Source organism: Melopsittacus undulatus, chromosome 9, assembly GCF_012275295.1.
Source record: "Melopsittacus undulatus isolate bMelUnd1 chromosome 9, bMelUnd1.mat.Z, whole genome shotgun sequence".
Classification (NCBI taxonomy): Eukaryota; Metazoa; Chordata; class Aves; order Psittaciformes; family Psittaculidae; genus Melopsittacus; species Melopsittacus undulatus.
Window position 1 is genome coordinate 11,190,894 of NC_047535.1, and position 13,086 is coordinate 11,203,979.

The 13,086-nt window shown below is 50.1% G+C and overlaps 1 long non-coding RNA gene and 2 other non-coding genes across 3 annotated transcripts; 1 reads left to right on the plus strand and 2 right to left on the minus strand.

Annotated features, from left to right (window-relative positions):
* Positions 1–288: 288 nt before the first annotated feature.
* Positions 289–360, minus strand: TRNAM-CAU (transfer RNA methionine (anticodon CAU)). The gene has a single exon. It is a non-coding gene; the product is annotated as a tRNA-Met (tRNA).
* A 6,955-nt stretch (positions 361–7,315) lies between these two features.
* On the minus strand, positions 7,316–7,387 carry TRNAQ-CUG (transfer RNA glutamine (anticodon CUG)). Its single transcript has one exon. It is a non-coding gene; the product is annotated as a tRNA-Gln (tRNA).
* A 4,001-nt stretch (positions 7,388–11,388) lies between these two features.
* LOC117436678 (uncharacterized) lies at positions 11,389–12,729 on the plus strand. Its single transcript, XR_004550007.1, has 2 exons — positions 11,389–11,420; positions 11,953–12,729. It is a non-coding gene; the product is annotated as an uncharacterized lncRNA (long non-coding RNA).
* The last annotated feature ends 357 nt before the right edge of the window (positions 12,730–13,086 follow it).

Here is a 13,086-nt window from a genome sequence, read left to right on the forward strand (position 1 = left end):
AACAGTTACCCCACTGGTCCCATCTGTAAAACCAGAACCTGAAAAAGATTGAGAAAGAAGCAGGCAAATATCTGGAAATGGAAGATTCAGCCCAGTGATGTTTGCAGCATCTTTGAGATTTATTGCTGTCTGTAACTCCACAGCACACCTCGTGGAGCTCCTCTGGGAGGGGCTGGCAGAGGGAAGGGGTTTGGGGAGAGCCAGGGCCCTGAGTGCACAGAGAGCTGGAGTGTAGCCATGCAGGGACATGGTGACTGCTGCCTCTGGAGTGAGGGAAAAAAAGGCCATTAGCAGAGGATGGTTTCGATCCATCGACCTCTGGGTTATGGGCCCAGCACGCTTCCGCTGCGCCACTCTGCTCCCTCCACAACCTCCCTCCAGACCTCCCACAGCCCAGCCTGATGTTCCCTGGCACTGCCAGCACCAGAGCTTGTTTTCATGCCTCTTTCCCTTCCTCCTACCTGTACCTTTACCTGGGTAAGAAAACGTCTCTCTGGAAAGCTCAGTAACAGTGGGATTGGGGTGGGGTATCTCAGGTGCCTTGCCTTGCCCTTCTCCATGCTTCCATGCTGCCCATAAATCTGGATGGGGACTTTCTCTTTTACCACACAAACTGGCTCTGCAGGCACTGAAGGCAACCCTGGAGTAAGCTTGTGGCTTTGCAGGGCAGAGGAAAGCTGCTCTCCACTAAGCTCACGGGGGCTGCCAACGCTGCCCCATATTCAAACACCCAAGGGCCTACAGGACTGTACCCAGCATAAATTTCAGTTCCCTCCTAGCTGCAGAGGTAGACAAGGATGTTTAGCAACGGAAATAATTCTCCTGGTTTATCTGTGCATATAGTAGTACTGCAGCCTAATGCATGGAGAATCCCAAAATAGATGAAAGCAGAGGTTATACATTTACAATACCATTGTGTTGACCAATAAAATGACTCATGTTAAGGAATGGGCTAGTCAGTTACTATTGCTCACAAAATCGCCGTGTTTGTCCCATTGTAATGGCTGGGAGCCTAGCTGGGAGTTGATTCCCTCTCACGACTGAGAACCGTGGCAAAGGATGTTGTTTGCCAGTGTATTCGGCAGAGTATGTATGTTTATGTTCATTGTAACTGTTGGAAAGAGTCAGGAAAACAGGTGTGCAGCTGTTCTATGACCTTCATACTTGGCCACACTGAGGCGCCTCAGAGTGGACACTGGTGAGATTGTGAGAAACGGCACTGTCTCACGAGTAAACAATTACAGATTTGGCATAAAGGCAGTTGTTTTGATTTCCAGTTTTGGGCCCCTCAGTTCAAGAAGGACAGGGAATTGATTGAAAGAGTCCAGCACAGAGCCGCAAAGGTGATGAAGGGAGTGGAACACCTCCCTTATGAGGAGAGGCTGAGGGAGCTGGGTCTCTTTAGCTTCGAGGAGACTGAGGGGTGACCTCATCAGTGTTTAGAAATATGTAAAGGGTGGGTGTCAGGATGATGGAGCTAGGCTTTTTTCAGTGATATCCAGTGATAGGACAAGGGCAATGTGTGTAAACTGGAGCATAGGAGGTTCCACGTTAACATCAGGAAGAACTTCTTTACTGTAAGAGTGACAGAGCACTGGAACAGGTTGCCCAGGGGGGCTGTGGAGTCTCCTACGTTGGAGATATTCAAGGCCCACCTGGACAAGATCCTGTGTGATGTACTCTAGGTTACCCTGCTCTTGCAGGGGGGTTGGACTAGATGATCTTTCGAGGTCCCTTCCAACACTCAGGATACTATGATTCTGTGATTCTGTGATTTGTGTTAGCACAGTGTTTACAGGCTTCCCTGCATCTCACCCTACAAAAGGACCTCGAGTCCATCTCTCAGAGCACCTGAGAGTAATTGTGATGACAAAGGCAGAAATGCCTTTGAGGAAGCAGAACTTTTGGAGGATTGAGGCTATGAGCTCTGGCAAGGCTGGCTTGCCTGCATGCAGGGCACTGTGTTCTCTGAAGTCCAAAGCAGCATGACTCATGTTAGCCTGCAATTCAGGGGTTTTCCCAACTCTTCCACATCACAAGGACTCCCAGCTGCTCTAGGAGACTGATCCGATGTCCCTTTGTAATTTGAAATGCATTTAACTGGCCACCCCATTCCTGACCCAGAACAATGGTCTGTGAGCTTCTGGCTCCCTTCCCTGCAGCTCTCCTCAAAAGCAGGCCATCCAGGCATCTGGTCTCTGGGACACCCTTGCTGAGAAAAACACGTCAATTTGGGTGTGGGTCTCACTCAGGAAAGGTGGCGGGCATCTCTGTCGTCACAAAACCAGGCCGTGGTGGAGCTTGATGAACTTAAACAAGGTACTCATGGCTATCACTCCTTCCAGCAGGGAATTTCCTCATAGTGCACAATGGTCCTTTCTTGCTGTTGAGGGTACAGAGGTGAGAGTGTCCGTCCTGCAGTTCCTCAGGTCTTCCTTTCTTCCCTTTATATATCTGGGGGATTATATTTCCCGTTTTCCGGCCACTGGGCATTTTACAACTTCACTATTTTGATGGATAGTGGTTTAGCAACTTCCTCTGACAGTTCCTGCAGATCTCTTGGGTGCATCTCCTCAGTTCCCAAAGGACTTGTGCACTTTCAAGTTCCTGACGTGGTCTTGAACTTCCATCTTCTTCATGCTGGTCACAGACAGGCCTCCCGCTTGGCTCACCTGAAGTGTGGGGCTACAACTTCTTTCACCTTCCTTTGCTGTTCTATGTACCTGAAGAATGCCTTCTAGTTATTTTTCGTGGCCCCAGACAAGTTCAGCTCCAACTATGGTTTGGTTTTCCGGATGTCCTTCATACACACCCATGACATTCTCTGTAATCTGCCCTGGATGTTTATCCCTGCCTTCACTGTCTGTGCATATTTGGTATGTTTTAATTTTAGTTTAGTTTAGTTTAGTTTAGGTTAGGTTAGTTTAATTTAGTATGGTTTCGTTTAGTTCTGTTTGGTTTGGTTCAGTTTGGTTTGGTTTGGCTAAGAGGCCTTCCCTTCCCAAACCTAGACTCCTGCTTCCCCTGTCTGACCTCTTGCATGTTGTTATTTCTAGAGGCTTCAGAATAATGTCTTTCAATATGTCCCAGCTCTCGGCATCCTTTACCTCTGAGGACATGTGCCAATGGATTGCACACAGTAGCGCCTTAAACAGCCAATAGCTTGCCTTTCTACCGTGTACGGTCCTGACTCTACTTTTTACCTACCCTATACCTCTCAAGGCTGAGAATTCTACCAAGACATGATTGCTGCTGACCAGGCGACCTCCTGTCTTGATCCCTCTGCTAAGTTCTTCTGCACTAGTAAGGAGCAGGGCTAGCAGTGTCTCTCCTCTGATCAAATTCTCCATCACCTCTACAAGGAAGTAGTCCACAACAGACTCCAATAGTATCCTGGACTGCTTTTGGATTGCTCTGTCACTTTGTCAACAGATGTCTTGGTGGTTGAAGTACCTTGTTGGGATCTGGACCTAAGAGGAGACAATGCCTCCTAAAGCTTTGCCACAGACATTTTTTACTGCCCACCAGCTCAGATAACAGAAGGAAATTGAAAATGATAGGTAGCAGGCCAGTGTGTCAGGCAGCTCTCTTTCAAGAGAATTATCTATGGCATCTCTATAGTTACCTCCCTTGATGACTATACAATGCCCTAAGACTTCTTCTAACCAGGGGCATGGGCTCGTCTTTGAGAAGTGGAGAACCCTTTTGAAACAAGGAAATCAGCACTTTGGAGGGTGATCAAAGAGATGCCGCATCCTTCCTGAAAGGAACCCACACACTCATTGACCTGTTTTGGTCTTTGATGAAGCTGGCACCTGAAGCTATGAGCTCTGCTGTGCCTGGCAGACCTGAGAACAGGACACCATCTCCACTGAAGTCAACAGCAGCGTGGCTCATGTTAGCCTGCAATTCTGGGGTTTTCCCAACTCTTCCACATCACAAGGACTCCCAGCAGCTGCACTGGGAGACTGATCCGATGTCCCTTTGTAATTTGAAATGCATGGAATTGGCCACCCCATTCCTGACCCAGAAAAATGGTCTACGACCTTCTGGTCCCATGCCTGCACCTCTCCTCAAAAGCAGGCCATCCAGGCATCTGGTCTCTGGGATGCCCTTGCTGAACAAAACAGGTCAAATTGGGTGTGCGTCCCACGCAGGGAAGATGGCGGGCATCTCTTTCATTACAAAACCAGGCCGTGGTAGAGCCTGATGAGCATGCGCAGGGCGCTAACGGCCATCACTCCTTCCCACAGAAAAGTTCCTTATGGAGCACTGTCCTGGGTTCAGCAGTAGCAGTCATTTTTTCTCCTTCTTGGTAGCTGGTGCAGTGCAGTGTTTTGACTTTCGGACTAGGAATGGTTGCTGATAGCACGTATGTTTTGAGTTACTGTTCAAAGTTTGGTTTGTCCAAGGACTTTCTGAGCCTCATGCTCTGCAGGGAGGAAGGCAGAGACAGGACACCTGACCCAGGCTAGCCAAAGAGGTATTCCATACCATAGCACGTCAAGGCCAGGATGTAACCGGGAGTTACCTGGAAGGGCTGGAGCTCTTGGGGGGTTGGTGAAGGTATCGGTCAATGCTCGGTCGGGCAGGGTGGGGTGAGTTATGGTTCGGCAGCTGGGGAGGTGTTGTATTCTCTTCACTTGTTATTTCCTTTATCATTTTTAGCAGTAGTAGTAGTAGCAGTAGTGATTTGTGTTATACCTTAGTTATTAAGCTGTTCTGATCTCAACCCGGGGTAGCAACATTCTTTGGATTCTCCTTCCTAACTCTTAGGGAGTTGGGGGAGCAAGGAGGGCAGTGAGTGAATGAGCTGTGTGGCTTTGGGTTTAAACCAGGACAAGCACAATGGTCCTTCCTTGCTGTTGAGATTTGCCACATCATTGAAAAAGCTGAGTTTCCCTTCATGTATGGGTTTGTGCAGTCTTGACCTTCTGATTGAACTTACTCAGAGTATCCTGTGTCCCTACAATGACCTGTGGGGAGTATGTCTCTTCATGTTATCCGTAGTGCCTGAAAGGAAAGCCCTTGAGCTGATCTCATAACTGAATTTCACCATGACTGACAGCCGTGCTCAACACTAATAAGGCAAAGGGATGGAAACACACTCCAAATATCCTTCTGCACATGCCTGAGACATCTGAGTTGATCGATTTTATGAAGGCGCGGCACAGATGAGTTGTTCATCGATAGAAACGGGGAGCACAGTATTTCAGATGAAAGAGGCAATGGCTTCATCACCAGCGAGGCCTTGGAAAAAGCAGCTACTACGTGTTCAGATGCTTCATGAACAAGGAATGTTGATTCCCCCCAGGGCTCTGGAACACAGCATAAAAGCCTGCTCTACTCCAGGCTCTGCATCTTCCTCTTTTGCTTCCCTTTCCTCTAAGAACAAGGTAAGCCTGAGTCTGCTCTATCTCATTCTGTGGGCCGAAGTTCTGTGCTGGTGCCTACTTAGGCTGATACTGGGCTGCCTCTGCTCAGCCCTGCAATGGGAATAGTCAACCCCTGAGACTTCTGTCCTTTTCATGGAGGTGACTGGGGGGAGCTGGGAAGAGGAGGGTTTTCCAAGCAGAAAGGATCAGTGGGGCTCAGATGCAGGGATGTTTGCCCACCAGAATTTGCATGTCCATCAGATTGTCTCTAATCAAGTGGCCAATGCATGCAGAGCTGTCTTCAATGCAGCACTGTTTGCTCTGGAGATGGGGTGTGATCAGGCAGTCCACAGGGGCTTTAACCCCAGTGAACTGGGTCCTGTTACAAAAGGGGCCAGTCTTCCAGTTCCATGCAGCCTGCTGGGGCACTGAGGGCTCTGGATGTTGCAAAGTCACTGCGTGTATTTAAACCAAGATCTATTCGCAGAGAGACGAAGAAGACAAGGACACGCTAATATTGAGGTTTGTGCTCCCTGCCTGCTCTGTGTTTCAGCTTTGTCTCGCTCACAGAGAGATGTCTTGCTTCAGACCATGTCCCCCACGCCCCTGCGGCACCTGTGGCCCAACGCCACTTGCAAGCAGCTGCAGTGAGCCCTGTGTCGCCCGCTGTGCTGACTCGACCGTTGCCATCGAGGCCTCCCCGGTGTTGGTGACCCTGCCGGGCCCCATCCTCACCTCTTTCCCGCAGAGCACAGCCGTGGGATCCTCTCTGTCAGCTGCGGTTGGGAGCGCCCTCAGCACTGGTGGGGTTCCCATCTCTTCTGGGGGCTCCCTTGGTCTGGGGGGGTCAGGCCTGTGTCTGCCTCCCCCTCGCTGCAGTTTCAACTGCTGAAGCTGGCGGATCATCCACATTGGAGCCAGAAGGAAGATGTGCACCCTGTATGAGCAGGAGCGTGGCCACGGTTTCCAGATGGGCTGGGTGTCCTCTTCCCACCTGCCAGTATGGTGCTGTGCCTCCTGCTTTTCACTGCAGGGCAGGCCTTGCTCTACCTTCTCTGGCTCTGCTTAGCCCTGAGCCCCTGAGAGAAAGGGCTCCTTCTCTTTGGCTTTACTGAACCTCCTACTGATATGGGGAGAGTTGCAGAATCAGGGACTGCTCTTGGTGGCCTGGGAATACCACCAGGTTTAGCAGAATGGGAAAAGTGAAGCGCTTTGTGTCCAACTTGTCCTTTGGAAACTGGTGGTTCTCTGTGCCTCCCTGAACCCTGCAGACATCTTTCTTGGTCTCTGTTCTGTGCCCCTGCATTTGCTCCTTCTGATTAAAGACTATGTGCAGCATATCTGAAGACTCGTGGTGCTTTGTTCTCCTCCCCCCCCACTTAACTACCTGCTGTGCAAGGAGAGATCTGCTGTCTCTCATGACATGTCCCAAGCATGGACTACTGCAATATATTGCTGGAGCTCCCTGAACTGAACGAGTAGCAATTGGCAAGGATCAAGTTGGCAAAGAGAAACAGAAAAGCCCCAGAGAAACTGAGAGAGCAAGAAGCAGTGGGCAGAGTTGGAACTCTGGCTGCTGCCAGAGGCATTGGTGGTCAGAGATGGGAGAAGGTTGCTCAGGGAGTTGAAGATTCTCCATCTTTGGAGGTGTCCAACATAGAATCAGGCAAGGTCAGGAAAAATGTCCCCTGCTTGGCCTGGACTTTGACTTTCTGATTTACACCTCAGGTGTTGCATGATTTGATGAGAAACTCATGCATGCCCTCACGCAGGAGCAGCCAACATGTGCAAGGAAGCACAGAGGGTGCAAGGAAGCACAGTGGGTGCAAGGGCCAATGATCCAGATCAAAGTGCATGACACAACTGACTCAACAGCAAAAGCAAGGCTGTCAAGGTGTAAGCATGCTGAGAAAGGTCTGAGGGAGACAAAACCTTCCACAAGGTCCCACTGAGATTTGAACTCAGATCGCTGGATTCAGAGTCCAGAGTGCTCACCATTACACCATGGGACCTGTAGACACATGCTTTATAGGTCTTTGTCCTGCAGCCACCCTCCCTGAGACATAGGCTCCTGGCTCAGCTTGAAGTCTTTCCATGTCCCTGGCCATCAGTCATCAAGAGCAGCTTTCCTTCAGGGACGCTGGGCACATTTCACTCACAGAAAAGGTAGTGGCACAGCATTTTCTACAAGTCTCGCAGACCCTCTCTCACGAGGCACAGGCTGGTATCCCCCGAGAATCTTCCTTTTGCCTGATGAAACCTCCTGAAGACTTTTCCTGTTTAACATCTTCAACACTCGTACCTCAAAGGGTACATTCGCAGCCCAGTGATGGGTGGTTCTGTGATTGTGGGCTCTGGTGATGTTTTCTCCGTTCAACCATGCATGTTGGGCAGCCTCTCAATCTGCCACTCAAAGTTATGGTGTGTCCAGTTTCTCACCCTGTAGCTCATACTAAGCAGCCTTTGCCCAGATATCCTTCCTCTCAGTTGCACTCCTAGACAAGATCCTGACCTTGACAAATGATTCCATTGCCATCACCACTCGGCTACAACTACCTGATGCAGCCCTCTCTGCCACGCAGATTACAGTGCCTGTGCAATGACACCTGGCTCCCAGGGAGCTTCAGGGCAATGCTTCACTTTGAGATTTCTAGCCAGGACTTTCACTGCACATGTAATGAATCAAAGACCTATCTGTGTTATCTCCAGGCACCCTGGAGACGCTGACTCACCCTGTTCAGGAGACGGCACTGCAGGGACATCCTCAACCTGGGTACAGCACAGTTCCTGGCAGCTAAGAGCTGAGACAACTTCATGTCTCTTGCAGCTTATGGCCTATGGACCAAGGAAAAAAAGAGCCCCTCAGAATGGGACTCTCAGTCTGAAGGCGACAAAGCTACTCAAACCTTTTCTAGTTTAACAGTTGCTTAAAGCAAAACCAGCTACAGTCCTTCCTCTGCTGACATTCAGAAAACAGTCTGCATGGTGAGGTTGTCTGTGGCATTTGTGTTAGCACAGTGTTTACAGGCTTCCCTGCATCTCAACCTACAAAAGGACCTCGAGTCCATCTCTCAGAGCACCTGAGAGTAATTGTGATGAAAAAGGCAGAAATGCCTTTGAGGAAGAAGAACTTTTGGAGGATTGAGGCTATGAGCTCTGGCAAGGCAGGCTTGCCTGCATCCAGGGCACTGTGTTCTCTGAAGTCCACAGCAGCATGACTCATGTTAGCCTGCAATTCAGGGGTTTTCCCAACTCTTCCACATCACAAGGACTCCCAACTATTCTGGGAGACTGATCCGATGTCCCTTTGTAATTTGAAATGCATGGAAATGGCCACCCCAGCTCTGACAGAGAACAATGAGCTTCTGGCTCCCTTCCCTGCAGCTCTCCTCAAAAGCAGGCCATCCAGGCATCTGATCTCTGGGACACCCTTGCTGAGAAAAACACGTCAATTTGGGTGTGGGTCTCACTCAGGGAAGATGGCGGGCATCTCTGTCGTCACAAAACCAGGCCGTGGTGGAGCCTGATGAACTTAAACAAGGTGCTCATGGCTATCACTCCTTCCAGCAGGGAATTTTCTCATAGTGCACAATGGTCCTTTCTTGCTGTTGAGGGTACAGAGGTGAGAGTGTCCGTCCCGCAGTTCCCCAGGTCTTCCTTTCTTCCCTTTATATATCTGGGGGGTTATATTTCCCCTTTTCCAGCCACTGGGCATTTTACAACTTCACTATTTTGATGGATAGTGGTTTAGCAACTTCCTCTGACAGTTCCTGCAGATCTCTTGGGTGCATCTCCTCAGTTCCCAAAGGACTTGTGCACTTTCAAGTTCCTGACGTGGTCTTGAACTTCCATCTTCTTCATGCTGGTCACAGACAGGCCTCCCGCTTGGCTCACCTGAAGTGTGGGGCTACAACTTCTTTCACCTTCCTTTGCTGTTCTGTGTACCTGAAGAATGCCTTCTAGTTATTTTTCATGGCCCCAGACAAGTTCAGCTCCAACTATGGTTTGGTTTTCCGGATGTCCTTCATACACACCCATGACATTCTCTGTAATCTGCCCTGGATGTTTATCCCTGCCTTCACTGTCTGTGCATATTTGGTATGTTCTCATTTTAGTTTAGGTTAGGTTAGGTTAGTTTAGTTTAGTTTAGTTTGGTTCTGTTTGGTTTCGTTCAGTTTGGCTTGGTTCGGTTTATTTTGGTTCAGTTTGCTTAAGAGGCCTTCCCTTCCCAAACCTAGACTCCTGCTTCCCCTGTCCGACCTCTTGCATGTTGTTATTTCTAGAGGCTTCAGAAAAATATCTTTCAATATGTCTCAGCTCTCGGCATCCTTTATCTCTGAGGCCATTTTCCAAGAACTCGCACATGGTAGCGCCTTAAACAGCCAATAGTGTGCCTTTCTACCATGTAGGGTCCTGACTCTACTTTTTACCTACCCTATACCTCTCAAGGCTGAGAATTCTACCAAGACATGATTGCTGCTGACCAGGCGACCTCCTGTCTTGATCCCTCTGCTAAGTTCTTCTGCACTAGTAAGGAGCAGGGCTAGCAGTGTCTCTCCTCTGATCAAATTCTCCATCACCTCTACAAGGAAGTAGTCCACAACAGACTCCAGTAGTATCCTGGACTGCTTTTGGATTGCTCTGTCACTTTGTCAACAGATGTCTTGGTGGTTGAAGTGCCTTGTCGGGGTCAGGACCTAAGAGGAGACGATGCCTCCTAAGGCTTTGCCACAGGCAGTTTTTACTGCCCACCAGCTCAGATAACAAAGGGAGATTGAAAATGATAGGTAGCAGGCCAGTGTGTCAGGCAGCTCTCTTTTAAGCGACTTCTCCATGGGATCTCCATAATTATGTCCCTTGATGACTAAACCATGCTCTAAGACTCCTTCCAGCCATGGGCCTGGGCTGAACGTGGGAAGTGGGGAACCTGCTGGAAACAAGGAAATCAGAACTTCGGAGGGTGATCAAAGAGATGCTGCATCCTTCCTGAAAGGAACCCACACACTCATTGACCTGTTTTGCTCTTTGATGAAGCTGGCACCTGAAGCTATGAGCTCTGCTGTGCCTGGCAGACCTGAGAACAGGACACCATCTCCACTAAAGTCAACAGCAGCGTGGCTCATGTTAGCCTACAATTCCGGGGTTTTCCCAACTCTTCCACATCACAAGGACTCCCAGATGCTCTAGGAAACTGATCTGATGTCCCTTTGTAATTTGAAATGCATGGAATTGGCCACTCCACACGTGATCGAAAAAATGGGTTATGACCTCATGGACCCCAGCCTCTAACTTCTCCTCGAAAGCAGGCCATCCAGGCATCTGGTCTCTGGGATGCCCTTGCTGAGCAAAACCAGTCAAATTGGTGTGAGTCCTACTCAGAGAAGGTGGCAGGCATCTCTTTCATCCCAAAACCAGGCAGTGGTAGAGCCTGATGAGTATACGCAAGATGCTCATGGCCATCAGTCCTTCCTGAGAAATGTTATTTATGGCACACAATGGTCCTTGCTTGCTGTTGAGTTTTGCCACATCCCTGCCGAGCTCAGTTTCTCCTCATATATGGGTTTGTGCAGTCTTGACCTTCTGTTTGAACTCCTGTGTCCCTGCAATTACCCGTGGGGAGCAATGTCTCTCCATGTTAGCCAGAGTGCCTGAAAGGAAAGCACGTGAGAGCTGCCTTGAGTTGTCCCTCACAGCTGAATTTGACTATGACTGATAGGCGCGCTCAACACTAATAAGGCAAAGGGATGGAAACACACTCCAAATATCCTTCTGCACATGCCTGGGACATCTGAGTTGATCGATCTTATGAAGGCGCGGCACAGATGAGTTGTTCATCAATAGAAACGGGGAGCACAGTATTTCAGATGAAAGAGGCAAGGGCTTCATCACCAGCGAGGTCTTGGCAAAAAGCAGCTACTACGTGTTCAGATGCTTCATGAGCAAGGAATGTTGATTCCCCCCAGGGCTCTGGAACACAGCATAAAAGCCTGCTCTGCTCCAGGCTCTGCATCTTCCTCTCTTGCTTCCCTTTCCTCTAAGAACAAGGTAAGCCTGAGTCTGCTCTATCTCTTTCTGTGGGCCGAAGTTCTGTGCTGGTGCCTACTTAGGCTGATACTGGGCTGCCTCTGCTCGGCCCTGCAATGGGAATAGTCAACCCCTGAGACTTCTGTCCTTTTCATGGAGGTGACTGGGGGGAGCTGGGAAGAGGAGGGTTTTCCAAGCAGAAAGGATCAGTGGGGCTCAGATGCAGGGATGTTTTCCCGCCAGAATTTGCATGTCCATCAGATGGTCTCTAACCAAATGGCCAATGCATGCAGAGCTGTCTTCAATGCAGCACTGTTTGCTCTGGAGATGGGGTGTGATCAGGCAGTCCACAGGGGCTTTAACCCCAGTGAACTGGGTCCTGTTACAAAAGGGGCCAGTCTTCCAGTTCCATGCAGCCTGCTGGGGCACTGAGGGCTCTGGATGTTGCAAAGTCACTGCGTGTATTTAAACCAAGATCTATTCGCAGAGAGACGAAGAAGACAAGGACACGCTAATATTGAGGTTTGTGCTCCCTGCCTGCTCTGTGTTTCAGCTTTGCCTCGCTCACCGAGAGATGTCTTGCTTCAGACCATGTCCCCCACGCCCCTGCGGCACCTGTGGCCCAACGCCACTTGCAAGCAGCTGCAGTGAGCCCTGTGTCGCCCGCTGTGCTGACTCGACCGTTGCCATCGAGGCCTCCCCGGTGTTGGTGACCCTGCCGGGCCCCATCCTTACCTCTTTCTCGCAGAGCACAGCCGTGGGATCCTCTCTGTCAGCTGCGGTTGGGAGCGCCCTCAGCACTGGTGGGGTTCCCATCTCTTCTGGGGGCTCCCTTGGTCTGGGGGGGTCAGGCCTGTGTCTGCCTCCCCCTCGCTGCAGTTTCAACTGCTGAAGCTGGCCTATGGAGCCAGAAGGAGCACAGGCACCCTGCAGTAGGAGGAGCATGGCCACGGCTTCCACATGGGTTGGGTGTCCTCTTCCCACCTAGCAGGAGGGTCTTGTGTCTGCTACTCCTTGCTCCAGGATGAGCCTCACGCTGCCTCCTCCAGCTCTGCTTTGCCCTGAGCCCCTGAGAGTAAGGGCTCATTCTCTTCTGCTTTGCTGAACTTCCTGCTGATGTGGGGAGTGTTCTGGAGTCAGGGACTGCTCTTGGTGGCCTGGGATGGCAATCAGGTGGAGCAGAATGGAAAAAGGGAAGCTATTTTTGTGGAGCTCATCCTTGGGAAACGGGCCGTTCTCTGTGCCTCCGCGAACCCTGCAGACGTCTTTCTTGGTCTCTGTTCTGTGCCCCTGTTTTTGCTCCTTCTGATTAAAGACTTTGTGCAACACAGCTGGAGATTTGTAGTTGTTTGTTCTCGTCTTCCCTCAGTTAGCTACCTGCTCTGCAAGTGCTGATGTATGTTGTTACTCAGAGTTGTTTTGGAGGCTAAAATCACCTAAGCTGCTCAGGCGTGAAACAAGGTGCCCTACGTGCAAGCATGCAGCCAACCACTAGATGCAGTGCCACTGATCTGTCTTGGAAATAATGCATCCCTCTCCTCAATGATGCACCTTGAATTCCTTTCATTACTCACTGCTGCTAGAGGTTTATGAACTTTGGGGCAGGTCCACGTCTTTTCCTGACTGAATGATGTTGCTTCACCTTCCTCTCTTGGTCAAATCTGCTCCCAGCAGCAAGTGGAAATCC